The sequence below is a fragment of the Protopterus annectens genome, chromosome 12.part0 (assembly GCF_019279795.1).
Source record: "Protopterus annectens isolate FY-2018-M chromosome 12.part0, PAN1.0, whole genome shotgun sequence".
NCBI classification, from domain to species: Eukaryota; Metazoa; Chordata; order Ceratodontiformes; family Protopteridae; genus Protopterus; species Protopterus annectens.
Window position 1 is genome coordinate 365,947,746 of NC_056746.1, and position 5,944 is coordinate 365,953,689.

At 36.9% G+C, this 5,944-nt stretch overlaps 2 non-coding genes across 2 annotated transcripts; one reads left to right on the forward strand and one right to left on the reverse strand.

The window, feature by feature from the left end:
* Positions 1 to 3,870: 3,870 nt before the first annotated feature.
* LOC122817414 lies at positions 3,871 to 4,036 on the reverse strand. Its single transcript, XR_006367244.1, has one exon. It is a non-coding gene; the product is annotated as a U1 spliceosomal RNA (small nuclear RNA).
* Positions 4,037 to 5,218: 1,182 nt separating this feature from the next.
* LOC122817432 lies at positions 5,219 to 5,352 on the forward strand. The gene has a single exon (XR_006367250.1). It is a non-coding gene; the product is annotated as a U4 spliceosomal RNA (small nuclear RNA).
* The last annotated feature ends 592 nt before the right edge of the window (positions 5,353 to 5,944 follow it).

The following is a 5,944-nucleotide window of genomic DNA, read 5'->3' on the forward strand; positions in this document are numbered from 1 at the left end:
TTTTTTAGGTACTGGCATGACACAAGATTTATTTGTGGGCAGAAATGTACAGGCTGCCCAAAGAAATGGATAAAGAAAAAAATATTAGGGAAATGGTAGTCTTAGTGGGTGCTATTAACTCAAAAATAATTTCCAAATTTAGGAGGAAAGGAGCAAAAGTTTGAGAACAAATTAGATGTGCTTGCCAAATTTGGAAGAGCTGAGAGGTGTGTGCGTGTCTGTGCATGTGTATTGGTCCTTTATGGTTTATGACTGAAAATGTATTACTTTTTGGTTTCAATAAATTATATAAAAACATATATGCATACACACACAAATGAAATATTTAGTAGCAAGGCTTCAATAACAAGATGAAGGGGGGTTACTAATGTAGTTCAGTATCTTCACAGAAACCCAGCTGTGGGTCCCCCCTTGCTGTAGCTGTCTTTTTGTGTTGTAACTAGTGGTGATGGTAGATAAAAGACTAATAGCTTGTGTTTGTATTGCACAGGGACCAGTTTGCACACATTTAAAGATCACCACTTGTGAATGTTCTTCTTTGTCATTTAATGAGATTGTTTACTAAAGCTGAGGCCTAGGTTAAGACAAATTTGTGTATAAATATGTTTTGTGAGTAAATGACTTAGACCTAAACTGGCTGAAAAAATGTATTATGAACTACAACTGACCTATGTAATACATTATTGTTATTTGTATATTAATGAGGCAGTACATAACACATTCATAATGATGTTCTAGGTATTGGAGATGTGTTTCTAATTGACTGAATAGTGGCCATGAACTACAAAATGTATAATTTGTGTCTTCACAGACAGCTGTACATGAGTCTTGTCCTATAAGGGGGAACAGAATTTTTGACACACTTCTCCAGATCCCATTGGAGAAATCATATAATTTGAAGTGTAAACAGACAGGTGGATTTGGAGTTCTCCCATTTACTGGTCACCTTATGGGATTGCTGTCATCAGATTGGTGTCTGTATTAGACTGGAGATTCACAATTGAATTCTAAAGTAATATAAATATGCTCCTTTGATCTCATGGTTGACCTATTAACCTTTATTTTCACAATAGATCAAGTGATTTTGATATCCATTAAGGGCCAATTCGTATATCCCTTTAATTAGGACTTTTTTCCAACCATTTTAAATTCACTATTAATCTTTGCCCTCTGACACCAATAGATATGGATTTGGAGAACATTCTTCATGGATTATGTGCCAGTCGGGATGACATTGGAATCTTTGGAATAGATTGCATACCAGGCAATAATCAGAATGGCTCCATAACAGATCCTTCTAATGGTTGTGACATGGCCTTTAACAAACTCAGCAAGGGCTTAAAAAATTTAAGAGCAAACATCTGGCATTTAAGACTATTTCAAGCATACATTAATAGGGAGATAACTCCAAGAGGCCTGAGGATTCGTCTACAACTCTTAGTTGGCAGGTCGGAGGACAGACTAAACAAAGATGCTACCTAGCATTGCAGCAGGCTTCCATGATGTTTGTAAAGATACTTTCTTCATACTATGAAAGAATGGTTGATATCAACCCAACTGAGGTGAAATCCTATTGTGAGGAATGTAAACAATATTAGTCTCTACCTACTTACGCTACTTCTGTAAACAAACTCTCTAAAGAATTGGCCACTTATGAGAAACAGACTAAAGAAAGGAAAATTCAAAATTTAATAGTCATATCACTGATTATCAAAGGGGTCGTCCATTTGAATCATTTAGATCAGTTAGACTGACAGACACCAGTCGGGGGACAGCAAACAATAGGCCTAGAAAGAGACCCAGATCGATTCTTAAGACCAATGACAGGTCTCTCATCAGCACCTCAGGGGAAGAATCCTCCTATACGGATAATGACAGTAGCAGTTATCATGAGTCACCCAGTCGTAAGAAATCTAATGCTTTACACCCTTTAGACATGGGAAAAGGCAGCGGGGAGGCCGCAAACATAAGCATGGGCACAAGAACAAATTCTGTGGAAGGGTTGATACAGACATTGTTGAAATAACTGATTATAGCTACCAAAATGTGTTGAATTTATCGGATGTAAGACTTACAAGTGAACAAGAGCAACTACTTAATAAAGGCCTTGGTTTTATACCTGGTTTCTTTTCTGATGAGTATAACACAGTTAATGATGTACTATCTTTTTGTCGTAACCTTAATCTAAAGTTATTTTTTACAGATAAAACCTCTCAAAGATCTCGGAATTCAGATTTTTCAAATCTTAATTCCAACCTCCTATGAATAAACATGTGTCTATATTCCTCCAGTCGGTTCTCAGGGATCTACATTTCCCACATAGGGAATCATGTATTGTGGGCCAAAATATATCTCCATCCGAAAAGATTGCTTTGGATCAATTAAGGCACAATCATAACATTGCGATTCCAAAAGCTGATAAGGGAGGTGCGGTAGTGGTCATGAACATGGGATATTATTTGAATGAAGGTAAGGGACAACTTGCCAACACTCGATGTTATATGCATATGTCTATTGACCCTACTGCCGTATTTAAGAAGGAAATTGATACCTTCTTAAATCAAGCAGAGGAGGAAGGTATTATCACCAAGAATATTGTGAAACATCTCACTGTTATAGACCCCCAAAAACAAATACTTTACCTTCTTCCTAAGATTCACAAATCCCTTTCCAAACCTCCGGGGAGACCCATTGTGACCGGTATAGGTTCCTTAACAGAACCTCTACCGGCCTTTCTAACATATTATTTGAAGCCTCTACTTACTTCAGTCAGAGCCAGATTACGAGATAATACTCACTTCCTTCAAATCATACAGGATACACAATTGGAGCCAGGGTGGCTAATGTGTACATTGGATGCGAAATCTTTATACACCAGCATACCTCATTGGGCTGGATTACAGGCTTTACAGTATTGGCTTGATTTTTCGGCATTATATCCACCTGGATTCAATACGTTATTAGTATGCATAGCAGAAAATGTCCTACATAAAAATGTTTTTACTTTCAGGGGGAGTGCTTCTGGCAACTACAAGGTACTGCTATGGGAGCATCCTTTGCTCCCATATATGCGGACCTTTTCATGGATTTTTTTTGAAGAATGTATGATCTATGCTCCCCTCCACAATCTATATATGGTGGAGATTGATATCTGGCGTAGATACTTGGACGATTGCTGGATGGTGTGGCGGGCAGACGAGGCATACTTACAGGAATTTGTAGAATACTTGAATGGAAATATATGTGGCATTGAGTTTACTGTAACATCTAATCACAATACTATTGATTTTCTGGATGTCACAATATATAGGAATAAAGATCACACTTTGAGTACTAAGACATATCGGAAATATCCACAGTATAACACCATGCTCCATGCATCAAGCATGCATCCGTACCACACCATCTGGAATATACCAAAATCTCAATTTATGCATATTAAACACATTAGCTCATCGGAACAAGATTTTGAACAAGCCAGATTGGATCTTTACTATTGATTTAAAGATAGGGGATATAGAGAATTGGATATAGGTAGAGCAAGTGAATGGTCCACTACTCAGGATAGAAATATTTTGTTACAATACAAAGAACGAACAACCACAATGGAAGATTCCACCCTTAGGTCTGTGACTACATATGGAAGGAATCACAATGTTATCAGGAACATATTATATAACCATTGGAATATACTTTTGGCCAGTGATGAACTAAGGAAACTTTTAGGTCCTAAATACATGTTCTCATTCAGACGAGGAAAAACATTCTAGGAGATAAATATTGCGGCTTGCGCGAAATGACAAACAGCATATCAACTCTAACGACTGAAAGGAAATAGCATTTGTTATATGTATTTTATCACCATCTCAACAGAGAACAGTGCGAACGCAATCACTCACTAGCACAAACGATGCAGTCGATTATCCTGCCTTTTAGAATATCACACGAACCAACCCTCTCTAAAAGCAATGAATAAGCTTCATTCTCGAATAACAACATTCATTGATCGTGGTATTTTTTTCTATTAAATAAATATAAATTCTGTTTCAAATAAATAAATGCTCTATAACATCAACCCTTTTTAAAGTGGTAGCGGCTGGTATTTCCAAACATAGTTCTTTTAAGTTACTGAAATAGCAAACATCTTCACAAATTAAAATGCTAAACTATCACAAGTTTAAGAAAAAAACACAGACAATAATTCTCCTTTCCAACTCGTTTTCTAGTACCATGTATTTCATTAATTTGCATATGTCTACGTAAGCCTGAGTTAATCTGTGATAAGTAACGCCACTGAACCTCATTGCTACTTTAAAGAAGAATAGAATACTAACAGCAGGAACCAAAGTACTCTGTAATTAAACAGATGCATTTTAAATAAATATATCAACAATAAACAGTGTCTGACACCATTTTCAGAACAACAACTAGGGATACCTAGGAGGGACAGAGTGGCAGACCCTCCCAATGTCAAACTTTGCAGAGTTCGGACTTTCTGACACTCACAATGGGGCACGCACATATAATCTATTAAACCTAGCCCACGACCCTGTCTCAGTGGAGATCCCGACATTTTAACTGCATCACTTTCAAATCTAGTCCTCCTGGTTTTGTAACTTTACGCTAGCAATTTTTCGGCTTTTCCCGATCAGCGGTCGCTGCAACGGATCCCCGGTCAGCAGATTAACTGTCAGTGGTGTTTTTACGGTGTAGAGTTGCAAGCCCGGCGCCCAACCTTCCCAGAGAGGACATGCAGACTCCGCACAAAAGGTGTTCCAGCCGAGAAATGAATTGGTGAACCTCTTTCTATAAGGTGACAACGCTAACCGCTGCATCACTGCAGTCGTCACCATTTTGCAAATGTACACTATTACACCGTAATTATGTTTTCTACAAGGTTCCTTTTCGCACTCCACCCTCTTCTTTTTAGGGTCTCCGCACCTATTTAACACCTCAACCATTTATGTTACTGCTAGAAGGACGCTTGCAGAAAATATATTTGCATATACAATCCCAGGATGCTTTGTGCAAGTCTCATTTATAAAAATTGGATAATATTTTATATATTTTAGCATCCCAAAACATAACAGGAAGTGAAAAAAATAAAAAGCAAGTTGAGTTGCTTTTCTTTGTAGTAACAGCAATTACAGTGTTTACTTTCTACATTATTAATAGGTATTTCGCTGATACCTAATTTCTTTTGGAAATTTTTTAAATTAGCTTTGCGCAGTGGCAGTATCATAGCCAATGAGGTTTATCCGAGGCGTGATTATTGCTAATTGAAAACTAATCCCAATACCCCGTTATGCTGGCGTTAGTCAGCATGACAATTTTTGTGGGTCTCTACGGAGACCTGGTTTGCTTGTATAAAGTAGTTTAATGTTGGAGTATTTTTTTGTTTTATGAGTTTTACTTTGTTGCGGCTTTTCTCAAATCAACACACTTTTCAGTTCGTTTTGCAGTTGGGATGTTTTCCGTGCATATATGTCTGAAAGGTTTTCTGCGTTTTGTGTCTCAGCTGAAAATCCTAATTATTAAACACTCTCTCGCGTTCAATGCGATGGTTTTCAAAAACAGTGCTCCAAGTTTATTAATGAGATATTTTTGATAAGATGGTTTGTCCAGTTTAATAGGAAGATACATGAAATTCTCAGATATGATAAAATGCTAGTAGAAATTTGGAATGCTAGCTGGTTACAATGTAGCTCCAAATACAGATTTAGATAAAAAGGCCTCTGTGAGTAGAGTGTTAGGGGAATCTAGAAATAAAGGATTATTTTATGAAGAAATCTGGATTTGCAAAATAAAATTTGGAAAAAAAAATAGATAAAATGTTTTATGAGTAGAGTATAAGGGGACTCTAGAAACAAAGGGCATTTTCTGAAGAAACGCGATTTTTTAAAAGAAAAAATTTGAAAAAAAAACAGCAAGAAGATTGGGAGAA